This window comes from Cyprinus carpio, chromosome A2 (assembly GCF_018340385.1).
Source record: "Cyprinus carpio isolate SPL01 chromosome A2, ASM1834038v1, whole genome shotgun sequence".
NCBI lineage: Eukaryota > Metazoa > Chordata > Actinopteri > Cypriniformes > Cyprinidae > Cyprinus > Cyprinus carpio.
This window is the reverse complement of record NC_056573.1, coordinates 22,749,342-22,763,490: the sequence shown is the minus strand read 5'-3', so window position 1 is coordinate 22,763,490 and position 14,149 is coordinate 22,749,342. Positions and strand designations below refer to the sequence as shown.

Below are 14,149 nucleotides of genomic sequence, written 5' to 3'. Positions count from 1 at the left end.
AGTGCATTTTACATTTATTGCAAAATAAGCAAAAAAATCTATATATTTTTTTTAATATATATTTTTTTTTACTAAAACTGCTAAAATGACAAATTGAAATAAAACTAAAACTGAAAGCCATAATAAAGACAAACATAAAAAAAATACTTTTAAAAACTTTAAAATTAAAATGACTTAATGAAAATGTTTATAAAAATAAAAGTTAATTCAAAATATTAATAAATCCTATAGTAGTATGAATTTATGAAATGAAATGCATTTATTTTTATCACATTGTGCCTGAAGAGATTTAATCGATTCCTCCGTTAATTTCATCTCAAATTTCCCAAGTCTGTTTAGCAGCGACTCCCTCCAGCTAAAGAACATTTTTAACAACTGAACTTCTGAGTTTGTCCAAATAATCCATGCAAACAGATTCTGTTTAACAACTGTGACCACTTTAGATTCACACTAGCGTTTTGGCTCCTGTTTGGATCCTGTTTGCAGGATACTAACCTGACTTTACGGTCCCTCCCAAACTGTCCAGTCGCTGCATAGAAACTACTGCTGTAAAACTGAACAGATTTGTGTCTAGATACGAGCAAGACTGCCAATGGGTATGAAATCCACAGCCCCGGAGATGATACAAGATCAGCGTCATAAAAGCCCAGATGGCTGATAGCCTGTGGCAGACCTGCAGGACTATAGATGGCCATTACACTATGGCCAATTATAGCAATCGCAACGTCTCTCAGGAAAAATTAATGGCTCGGAGCAGGCAAAGCTGAAAAATGATGTGTCTGCATGTGGGTTTGTTTCTAAACAACTTAAACTGACTGTTTGAAAAATGGAAGGAGTAGTGCACACCAAAGATGGAAGCGTAGGGAACGGCCCCAAAGTGTATTGTGTAAATTAGTAGAATGATCTTGATCTTTGTGGTGGATCTCCATGCTTCCCAACTAGACTGTAAGCTCTTCTGGCTCGCTTTGTTGTTGTTTTTTGATTTATGATCAGGCTTGCGGTAAGTTGAATCATTAATGCCATCGAGATGCTGGTCCCCGCATAGCAAATCAAAAGGCCTTTATAGAGGAAAGTCTTCTTAAATGTACACTCTTTTTTTAGATGTTTTTTAATTCAGTTTAATGAGACAATGATAGGACAAGGTTCATTCACACTGACACTGTTTGTACATTACTACAAGAACAGATGGCAGACACATAAAAATAATAAATGAAAATGTCATAAGAAAAAGTATATAAATACTAATAGACAACATACATTTATGGTTATACTGAACTCTAAAACTCAGTTATGAAATGTTTAATAATGTTTTTAATTGTAATATACTACTTTTTGTAATTATTACACTTGATATATATTAATATATACTTGACATGTTACTGTTTTATAAAAATATGTGTTATGTATGTATGTATGTGTATATATATATATAAGTTTATTAATATATATACATTATTGTATAATATTATAATATAATAAATCTATATTAAGTGTGTGTGTGTGTGTGTGTGTGTGTGTGTGTGTGTGTGTGTGTGTGTGTGTGTGTGTGTGTGTGTGTGATATCTTAAAAAATATGTTGAGCATATTTCTGAATTTTTGAGTTCAGCATACTACATAACACACTTTTAATATCAGTATTTATAATATTTATATTGCATTTATAATATTGGCTATTTTTTCTTTCTTATATTTAAACAGTTTTGAGTTGAATAATAAAAAAAAATTAAAAAAAAAATGATATGATATGATATGATATGATATGATATTTACTGTTAAAGTGAACTAGCTTATCTTGTTTTGTTTTGTCTATAAAAGTATCCATTCATCCCGGATTTCTACTACAGTACATCCCATCAGTGTGTAATCAAAAAAGCTCATGCAGGCAATAGAATCAAGGTGTTGGTTGACCACACGGGCAAAAGCCACTAATTAATCTGCTACAATGATGAGGCAGCAGCCGCTCTGGCTGGGAGCCACGCTCACCCCATAGCACACCGCTGCAGTCCAGACACCCCCAATCTGGCAGCCTGCTGTAATTAGGGCCAAATCGCCTATTTCCCATCACCCTGCATGCTTAGAAATCAATACTTAATTACCTCCAAGCCCTCCCTTTAGAAAACCCAACATAGACAGGAAGCTTCTAACACAAAATAAAGCAGACCCTCTTCTATCCATCTGAACGATCAGGATCTTTTTGCCTCATATTTTCCTTTTCATCCACCTCTTTCATCTTTTCCTACATGCCCAGGGTTCTTTTTTTTTCTCCTGCCTAAGCTGGAGATTACATTTATGGCAACAGCACAGTGAAATATGTTTTTATGATGATTCTGCATAGGCAAAGAGGTCATAACTCAGTCTTAATGAGAGAAAGAGAGAGCAAGAGCAAGAGGAGGCCCAATCAACTGCACTGAACTGCCTTTTCACACATCAGAGACATTACCCTGCCTGCCACGGTAAAAATAACATCTGACAAACTGCTTTTTGATGAAATATTAATGATCTAATAACATTAGTCAGCCCTCCTGCTGACCCAAACCTTGATTTTCTGAGGTGAGCTGATTGCGAGCAGCGAGCAGTTTAAAATCAGTGAAGGTGAGGAGGAAACGGCGTGTTCAGTCACACGGTGCTGGTGATACAAGACACAGCCGAGAGGACAAAAGATCTGAGCGGAAACAATTGTGTCAGGTACAGGATGTTGAAATCCTCACGCTAATGATGTAGGCCTAAGCTCAAAATAAGTCATTATTAAATACTGGTGTGTGATGAGAATACAAATTGAGTAGCTTTATGAGGATAATAATGTTCTTATTTTTCAAAGCATTTAGACTTTTGTATGGTAGACAATAAAATGCACAAAAAATCCTATAGACTAAAATTGAAGGAGGGAATCAAACTACTGTACTGTATATCTAGAAATCAGAATATCAGAGAGACTTGAGCAATTACTCATTTACATTTTGCCCACAGAAACTTAATTAACAAATTAGGAATACATTAAATTGCCAAACAACCACTCTTTACCAAAAATTTGGGTTGAAATGACCTGAAAAGAGGATAAGTGTTAAATTTCTTTCTGATACCAATAAGTCTATATTTATTTAAATGAAACAGCAAAAACTAAAATAAAATTTTTAAAAAATTGTTTAACATATTTATTGTACATTATACTTTTAGAAGACCATTTTATCGAAAGCGACTTACATAAGAGGAAAAAAGAGCAATTTGTCAAAAAGACATTTCTATTTTTTAAAAGCTACAAGTGTATTTAGACATCACAACATTATAATATATGATATGAAAATTTTATCTTTGCTAACGATTACATTTTACCATGTTATTAAATCTTATCAAATATATCAAATATGTTTTTACATTTTATGTTTTTAAAGATTGGAGCATTGGGGGATGTTAATCTAAACTTAAAAATAATGAACATGTACAATTAAATATCCAATATTGACTAATACTAATAAATTCATACCAACAACAACACTCTAGCAACTAGACACTAACCCTAAACAAATTTTTGTTACTTTTTCATAGAATATTATGTTGAAAATTATGTTCCGAGCTGAGCTTGAACTTGCACCATCCGCATGAGCGCTATGACTAAATATGTGTTTATAAAAATGAATTGTCTTGAGACCAGGATGACTATCAACAAACTCTGCACCAAGTTATAATCCAGTTGAAAAAAAAAAAAAGTTTGTTTTTGCTTCACTCTTTCAATAACAACCATAAAAAGACTATATTAATGGCCAAACGGCTGAAAAAGTTTCTGGGAGAGCAACTATGTGAGAACTCTAAAATCAACCCGGAAGCCCCTTCAACTCCCTCCACCCCAGTGTTCCTGTGCCTCCCGGACTAATCCATGGGCTCGAGAGGTGAAATTAAACCATTATGGCAGAGCACTGGAAGCAGCTTTCATTAAGAGTGTAATAAATGAGCTGCTTTGTTTCTCAGGCTCCTTAAATTTAAACCCGTCTTTCATACGCCCAGATCTTTACAGCCCCACCGTCTGCAACCCAAACACAGACCTGGACTCGGGTTTCACCTCTGTTTGGAGATGTGGAAAAAGAGGGAGGCGGGCAGCAAATGAAAAGACGACAAAAAAAAAAAAGTCCAACAAACTGAACAACTGCATCTATTTAACTGAGTATACAGGGAGAGAGCGAGAGGGAACAGAACCAATTATTGGCTGCGCTCTGGGCAGGAAGCAGAACTCTCTGTTGCTGCCTGTGCTGCCTCAAGTTTTAATTAAAATGCCTCTTTCCTTTCAAAAAATGACAGTGCAGGGTAAAAAAGAAAACAATGAGAAAAAACAGTCCCAGTCAAAACAGACCCCACGACGACAACAGGCTTTTGTGAGGTGCTGAGGGAAGTTTGGGAGTTTTAAGTAATAGTTTACTTGAAAATTACAATTCTGTCATTATTTACTCACGCTCATATTGTCCCAAACCTGCATGCAGGGCTCTATTAGGATGGCTGAATGGGCTTATTGGGAGAGTGCTTTCCCACATTCTACAACTATTCTTTTTGATGCTGGTGTAAATCCGCCACCAAGCTATCTAGAGTACATTTACTCATTTGGCAGATGCTTCCATCTAAAGCAACTTACGAGTGCAGCAAAGATTTTTATGACGGAGGCAGTGACATCTAAAGCAAACACCATCCAGCTGACTTGTGATAGACTTGAAGCATCAGTTAGAATAGGGAGAAAATCATAAACAAATCCGTAACGTTTTGCACCATATGGCATCATCACCCAGAAAAACTGTTTATGAGGTTTAGAGCCGCCACTGTAAAATTTCCAGCTAGTTTATATACACTACAGCACAACGGTTATCAACATCGATAATATGAAGTAATGTATCTTGAGAACCAACTCAGCAAATCAGAATGATTTCTGAAAGATCATTTGACACTGAAAACTGGAGTAATGTCTGTGGATTATAAAGGGTCATGTGATAGTGATAAATTACATTTTAAAATATAATCAAATAGAAAGCAACTATTTTAAATTGGAAAAATATTTCACAATATTACTGCTTTTACTGTATTTTTAAACAAATAAATACAGCCTTGGTGAAACATATTTCAAAAAAAAAATTTGTTTTACTGACCTCAAATTTAAAGTAAAGCCGGTTCCCTGATTACCGCTAAATCGCTGCTTTCAAATGGAGCGGCATTTAATAGACAGAGCCGTAGATCACTGACAAGCTACGCAATATCGCGTTGATTATCGAAGGCGATTCATCTGCGATAATGAACGCGATATTGCGTAGCTTGTCAGTTATCTACGGCTCTGTCTATTAAATGCCGCTCCATTTGAAAGCAGGTGATGGCGATTTAGTGGTAATCAGGGAACCGTCTTCACTGACGAAATGCGCATGACAATTGCATGCGATATATCGCCCATTCCTAGTTGCTTTAAATAAATTAATAAGCATAGCATTTTTCACAAATAACCAAGATTTTAAGTGAATAATGAATAACTCTGTTCCTCACACAAAGTGTTCATATGACTTGAGGAGACTTAGGAATGGGCTACTTTGACAATCCTTTTGTGATGTTTTTTGTCATTTTTAAAACTTGACAGCATCCACATCCATTCAGTTTCACTGTAAAGATAAGAGCTGAACATTCCTCAAAATGTCTCCTTTGATTTTGGCAGCCAAAGTTTGGCACAGAATGAGAGAGAGGAATTTTCATTTATAGGGTGAACTATCCCTTTAATTAGGTCTGAAGCTTGACCTTAACAACCTTTGGAAACATACCACGATAATCAATTCACCCTGCCACAATCTCTCCTCCGGACACACTGGGGAGGATCCCATATCTGCTGACGGGGCCACTTACCCAATGCGCCATTTGACCAGTCCCACATAGAGAAACAGAGAAAAGAGAAAAAAAGAAGTGTTCTAGCTCTTTCTGCTGATTGCACTTACATATATTCGCTCTGTCCCCAACGAGGTGACTTTTAAATCATCTGATAAAATGTTTTTTTTTTTTTTTTTTTTTTTTTTTTTTGGAGGGTGAGGGTGGTATTGTGTGATGCTGGGCCATAAATCCAAATAGACAGCACAGCATTTTCAGAGGGTTTTTTCAACTTTAAACTTGACAAAGAGTTGCACTGCTTTCCCAGCTGTTTATTATAACTATTTAATCCAACTTCCTTATGGTTAACCTGACACAAGAACAGAAATAAATCAATTATTGCTTTAGATCAAACCAAGTAGGAATGTATTTTTTCTAAGACATTTTTGCTATTACCTTCAATTAGCTGATTTGAATGTGATTTCTGGGGACATTCGCCATTCATCTCTGCTCTAAATTCATATGAACACATGGCTGTTTGGTTTAACGAGGCCATTTTAGACCTCATTTGCCAATCTAGTGATGCTGGAAAAGCTACAGAGCGTGAAGTGGGACTGATGGAGGTCTGAGACAGGAAAATCAGAACCCATAAAAGACAAGAAACCAACAGGGCTTTGAGGTCTGCCGGTCCCACCGTGATGCCACACACCAACACACAAACACACACCCCATCGACCATCTGGCTGACGTGTCTGGAGAGTACGAAGATCTCGGAGGACCAAAGATGGTCTCGCTGAGCTGCATCACCCAGATGCCCCATAACAATTTATCAGGGTCCAAAACTGCAGCAGGGAGAGTGTGTGAGCACAGATACAGAGATCGAAACACCTGGATACTTCAATCTGATTTATGACAACCCACACTACCCTCTTAGCTGGTCACCAGAACATACTGTGTTTTGGATGATGTCCATAACCAGACTTATTAACCGGCAAGGATGCGCTGTTTCTAGGTGTATTTAGCTTTGATTTGAAAGAAAACAGCGCATCCTTGTGGCGTGGATGATACAGAAGAGCATACGCAGCATACAGTGATAATGAGAGGCACAGAGGAGACTGTTGACAAAGGAATTGTTGAATAAAGTCGTTATTTTTGCTTTCTTCGCTTACAAAAAGTGTTCCCATATAACCCAGATTGTACGTCTGACGGCAGATGGAGTATCTGACGATGACTTTCATACCTTTTATGGACCTTGACATTTACTTACTTATGTTATTTATTTGGCAGTCTATGGGACAGTCACAGGCCTCCCAGTTTTCATCCAAAATATCTTAAATTGTGTTCCAAAGACAACCTGAGCTTTTACAGGTTTGGAACGACATGGGGGTAAGTGATTAATGACAAAATTTTCATTTTGGGGTGGAGTATCCCTTTAACAAAGAGAGACATGCAAAATATGCAGAGCTGGGGGGGCGCGAGGATTGGAATTGAGAACTGCTGGATTAAGATATTATTAATATAAGATATGTTTGTACTAGCATGTTATCACCCCTACAACAAACCACCAACATAAAAGTACCAACCAGCACTTGCAAAAATCAACCTGAACCACATTAATTATCAGTCAAACCAGCATCAAACCAACACCAGCCAGCCAGTCTCAAGCCTACCGGTTTTCATCCAAAATATCTTAAATTGGGTTCCGAAGACGAACAAAGCTTTTACGGGTTTGGAATGACATGGGGGTGAATAATGACAAAATTTTCATTTTGGGATAGAGTATCCCTTTAATTAACCAGAACAGAACCATCATTATACAATGTGTAACTTCCTAGATCAACACCAAACCAGCATTAACAAGTGTAATCCAACCTGGACCAACATTAATTCTCAGCTAAACTAGCAATAAATGGCATATACCAACCTGAACCTACATGAATTCTCAGGCAAACCAGCAATGAAGAGTGTAAACCAGCTTGAACCTACATGAATTCTTAGCTAAAAACTTTTAGCACAAACGTAGACTTAATTAACCAGCACAGAACCATCACTATCCGACATGTGACTACCCAGATCAACACCAAACCAGCACTAACCAGTGTAATCCAACATGGAACAACATGAATTGTCAGTTAAAAACAACCAGAACAAAATGATTTCTCAAGTTAAACCTTCATAAATCAGTCTAGACCAGAACTAACAAGTATAATCAAATCTGGACTAACATAAATTCTCACATAAACCAGCAACAAATCAGCACTAAACCAAATTAGACAAACAAAAATCTGGCGGTTTCAGCAGGTTATGCAAACTAAACGGTATGCACTCAAATCCACCCTACAACTTACAAATTTGTATTTTAAGATATTTCTTGGACATTCACCTATAGCTGGAGCTGTCAGCATCAGAAGACCAGCTCAATTTGAAAGTCTGACAGTCAGCACACACACACAAAATGAAAAGCAAACAGCTGCATTCATTTAAAAACATCAGGTCAGCACATCCATAAAGCTATGGCAGTCAATTAACCATCACATTAATATTTAATAGAGATCTAACTCTGTGTCTTCTGTCTTTACGAAAAAAAAAAAAAAAAAAACTTATCTGTTTCCATCAGCTTTCTGAGCAAGCGTTCATTTAGAGAGAGATGAGAGATCTCATTTGCAGGTGCATTAGTGCTTTTCGCTCGCTGCTCTCTGAGCCTCAGATGCCGCTGACAGCGATATGGAAGATAGAAGAAACATGAAAACGTCATTTAACCCCTTGTGAGCAAAGATGACTCAGCCTGTTAATGATGAAGAGGTTTATAATCATCCGCGCATGAACAACTTCTCTCCCCCGAGCGCCTGTGAGTTTGTGTGTGTAGTATTGACACTCACCGCACAGCTGTCTGAAAAACTTGATTCTGATTGGACACTGGCAGCAACTGGAGGTCAAATATATTCACATAATGACTACTAAACTGAAATGTGTCTATAATTGTGAATTAGTATTAATCAATATTTCACGCAGATTAATGTGTTACTTAAAGTAGCAGAGTAATAAATGGGATATTATTACAATCATCTGGTCTTCATTATAAAATAAGAGATAGATATACTGTATGGAGAAAAAGAACATGATCATCCTAAATCTCCACCAGCATGGCACAGCAAGAGAGAGATAAGATGAATTTGCATGCCATAGACAAGGAAAAAAAAAGAGAATGGGAAATAGGAAAAGTGTGGTCAGCATCTGTAGCTTATTATTCACATCAGCTGCAGTAATTTCTAACACACAGTCGTGTCCACCCTTAAATAAATTATGGGCACGTTGTCTGCATTTAGTCAACTGCGTGATAGAGATTGATTGGAGAGAAAGCATGAATAAATCGTCACACAGACAGAGAAACACAGATGAATGTCTACATGTTATAATTTGGGATATCAATAGATTTTAATATTTAACTGCATCAAGCAACACTTTTGTGATTATTATAGTAATAATAATAATAATAATACTATTATATATATATATATATATATATATATATATATATATATATATATATATATATATATATATGTGTGTATATATATATATGTATGTATACAGTGTGTGTGCATGTGTATACAGTATATAATATACATATATACAGACACACACACACACACATATATGTATATATACTGTATGTGTATACATATATATATATATATTCTTTTGGTTCGGTACACGTGTACTGAACAAATGCAGCATTGTTTTAACCATTGTTTTGTTGTTGTTGTTGTTGTTGTTGTTGTGATGGTGGTGGTGGTGGTGTGACAGATTACTGTATAAAAGCCTTAATTATTTAATGTATGCTTAAATCTGTTATTAAAGTTATGGCAGCCAATGTGTACAGTAAATGAATACATAAACAACAACAAACAGAAATTTAATCATTTAAAGGTTCATTTAAAAAACTTAATTATGTGCAATTTACATGTTTGCTAGATTTTTTTTTAAGTTGAGTGTTTATTATTATATTTAAAAAATAAATAGTTATTAAATTTAAAGGTGCCATAGAATGCATTGGTATACAATATTTTAAATTGTTCTCTGATGTCCTCAGAGTGTGTATGTGAAGTTTTATCTCCAAATATCTCCAAGTAGTTTTTTATGGCTTGTTGAAATTGCCACTTTTAGGGTATAAGCCAAAACGTGCTGTTTTTTTGTGTTTGTCTCCTTTAAATGAAAATGAGCTGGTGCTCCTGCCTCCCCTTTCAGATGAGTGCGGAGCTTCAAGAGCTCATGCTTGCGGGCATACCAGTATTACGGTTTAACTGGTGCTGACCGTGTTACTGACCTTTACATTGAGCGTTTGTGCACAAAGTGTTGGTATCGATCCCTCTTTCAGAAGCAATCTTTGCACTGAAAACTCCAAACTCCAGCACTGAACTAACCCTCATTTGTGAGGCAGTCCGTCGTAAAATGTTAGCACAAACGTATAGGACTTTTACGTTTTTTCCCGGGACATGTCCTTCGAAAATGAAATTTAACCACCGTGTCCTCAGCGGTCTATGGAGACTCATATGTTCCTTGGTGCATCCCAACATGCGACACTTTTAATGGCTCTTTGGCGCTGACACTGTACCTCCAGCAGCTACAGCAAGAAAACAGTAATGGCGGACCGCTGCTTCTCACTCAGGGCTGAGTATATCCTAATAGGGCAGAGAGTTTCACAAATGGGCGGTACTTTCCCAGAGTATGACGTCATAGTAGTGAGAGAGACTAGTGTGGAGAGACTGTTTATGATTTATTGGGATTATAAAACAATGAGTGGGTGGATTTTTACCATATATATATATATATATATATATATATATTATATATATATATATATATATATATATATATATATATATATATATATATATATATATATATATATCTCAAACTCTGTAAATTAGTATGCTGTCCTGGGTTGACGGGTTCAACTAAATAATCATTTTGTGGCTTGGATGAGGCAGGTGATTTGAGGTCAACTCAATACACCGATGGCAGTGCCATCTCCCTGCAGCGGGTGTAGATAACTGGGTTCCTTTGTCTCTAACAGAACAACAGTGTCGGGCTGGACGTTGGCTCGGTCTGCGGTGAAGTCATTTGATAAAACGAATTTCCATCATGGCAGTAACAGAGGACAGAACGAGTGACTTCAGATAAGGCTTGTTTATTTGGGCCAGTAATGTGGGAACAAGGATGCACTTGCGATACATTTACTGACATGACCACACTCTCAGACCTCTTTAAATGGTGAGGGCTTGACCGAGGGTTTGGATGTCTGAGCGTGTGTGTGTGTGTGTGTGTGTGTGTTAGGAGTCTAGAGTGCTTTCTATGTCCTATTTGATGTTTCCACTGAGAGAAAAATGTCAAAATGACAGGCCAATCGAACCTGCACTTAAAATCCTGACTGAGCACTTAAATCCTTCCAGACACACATGAAAAGCAAAACAGATCTAAGAAAGCTCACCTGAGTGAAGATTATCATGGCATTCTTTATAATAAAGCTTATTTTTATGACTCACATCAGTTACTAATCAACGCAAGGGAAAATTGAAACCCAGTTCTTGATCCACACATCATTTTCTTTTAAATCAAGATAAAACCTAATTTTCTACCTGTCCTGTACCTACCTAATTTTTTTTATAATGTGATGCTTTTCAGAGTAAAACATGACGCATAATGACACCAAGCCAAACAATGTATGAAACGATGAATTATGAACAATAAAACATAAAAAAAAAAAAAAAAATTAAGGAGGTCAAATTCAATATCCTATTGAATTTAAAGATGGGTCAATAATAAAGACCTTTTATGTACTTGGTTAACAGGATAATAATAATAATAACAACAACACTAACTATAAATACATACACACACACACACACACACACACACACACACACACATAATATAACTATTGTTATAAATAATATTAATATTATATATTTGTTATGCTGTTATGTAGAGTTTAATTGTTTTAATTTATATATTCAAAAAATATAAAATTAATAAATTATATAAAATGAATATAATTCTATATAGTTATTAATTATATTAGAAATACTAATAATACTCTTGATGTGCTAAAAATGTATAATAAACATCCGTTCCCTAAACCACAGACTGACAATTGTAAAACCATCTAACATCATCTAACCTAGACAGATTTACGCATTAGTAGTGTTTCACAACTGCAACGACATATGTGTGCATTCTTAATTCATCATATTTATGATTATCAGGCACGGCTGATGAACTGTGCTCACTGACGCATGGAAGGATGTCAAAGCGGAGTCACTCCACTTTCCACTAACCCAGATGGTTCCCCAGACCCTCATCGTCCTCACACTCACATACGCGCACACACACAGTTTTGCTTTTCGTCTCCCTCCCCCATCTCTTTCATCCGCTCTCTCACCTTCTCAGAGGTGCACATGGCTTCGACACATTGTTTGTGGTCACCGGGCTGGTTTGGCAATTAGTAGCCATAATCTGATCTGCCTGATATAGGCTCGAGGAGAGGCTAATACACACAAACCTACCACAGCAAACACACTTCAAACCACAAAGGCCAATTGCCTTTCAATTAGCCACTAAAGAAGGGATCACTAACCTCGTTCCCTCCATCTGCCGCCTTCAGACACACTTCAACTTGAACATGGGGGGAAAAGCTCTGCTAAATGATTTTCAGCAACGCTTTTGTCTGTTCTGTATGGCTGGAATCTAAATCAGACACATTAGAGCTTGCGCAGACATCATTTAGTGCTGACTGTCTGAGGTAAATCATAGAGCATTTCAGTTTTTATGATGCAAAAAAAGCATGCACACTTAAGCAAAGTGAGTTAGCGAGAAGCAGAGGGTTGCAAATAAAACTATGTGTGAACTATACACGGACTTACGCAGTACCTGTCCTGTATGAGTGTTTTCAGACAGAAAGACAAGCAAACAGGTTGTGTGATGAATGGAATTGGACAGGCAGTGGAGATTGAAACAAATAGACAATCCCTTCACGTTGGTTGTGTGTTTATTACTGATCTGGAGACCAGTCTTTACACACACACACACAAATACAGAGAATGCTGAACTGAACGTCTGATTTCTGGCATGGCCACAACAACTAGTCAACCACCATCTGTCAAATGCCAGACAATAAGGAAGATTTTTTTTTCACCCTCTCTCATTCTCGCTGTGCTTGATTGTTTGGAATAAATCATGCAATGACGTGACCTGAATACAACATGACACCGGTGATCTTCATCCATGGTTTGTGTTCACACAAATGTTCCTGAACAGGACGCAGATATTAGCCTACTAGTCCAATACAGGTTTGTAAATTAAAGAGATAGTTCACCTAAAATGAAATTCTGTCATTATTTGTTCACCCTCATATCATTCCAAAGCTATCTGACTTTCTTTCTCTTTTTTTTTCAGTGGAACACAAAAGGTTAAGTTAGGCAGAATGAGAGTCACCATTCACTTTCATTACATGGAAGAAAAATTCAATGAAAGTAAATGATGACTGAAGCTGTCAGTCTCTAACATTCTTCCAAACATTTTTTTTTTTGTGTGTAAGTAAATCATTCGTGTAGGTAAATCAACGCAAAAAATAAATAAATAAATATATATATATATATATATATATATATATATATATATATATATATATATATATATATATATATAAACAAATTCTGGGTGAACCATCCCGAACATGGATGATGCAAATTTGTTTCTAGGTTTTTCTAAGAGTAAACTGCATTATAAAAAGTCAGTGCATAATTTTTACTGCTCCAAATCACACTAAAACAAGTCAGTCTGTATATTGCCAGAAAATATTCCTTTGTCTTTATGAAAGCACTAAAACTGTCAAGAAAACACAGTAATGACACTTCTAAGATTCTCGGAAAATTCCGCACAGAACATCTTTGTCTTAAAGGTTACTAAGAATCCTTTACCCACACATAAATGCTGTACTAGCGGGTAGACTGTTTTGAACCAGCATAAGGTGGACCAGCTGGTTTCTCTTGTAATAATTGAACATTAGCCAGTCCAAGATGGTCAGCTGGTTTTTAGCTGCTCCAGTCTAGAATACCATCTTGGACCAGCAACAAACCAGTTTAAGCGGAATAATGTTAGCTGGAAGATCATAAAATGACCGGCTACTATGTTCTTAACCACAGTTGCCATAAAATCCAGCAGGGTTTTTAAGTATTCCAACCATCTTAAGTCCTCTCATTCATTCCGCAACATTCAGCACCCCGACCATCCAGCGTCTGTCAAACACCACAGAAACTCCTTCCCAACTCCG

The 14,149-nt window shown here is 36.5% G+C and overlaps 1 protein-coding gene across 2 annotated transcripts in view; it reads right to left on the bottom strand.

Moving 5' to 3' along the window:
* The window catches only part of LOC109089987 (ephrin type-B receptor 1-B), a 208,259-nt gene that overhangs the window by 193,674 nt on the left and 436 nt on the right, over positions 1–14,149 (bottom strand). The window lies entirely within an intron of this gene.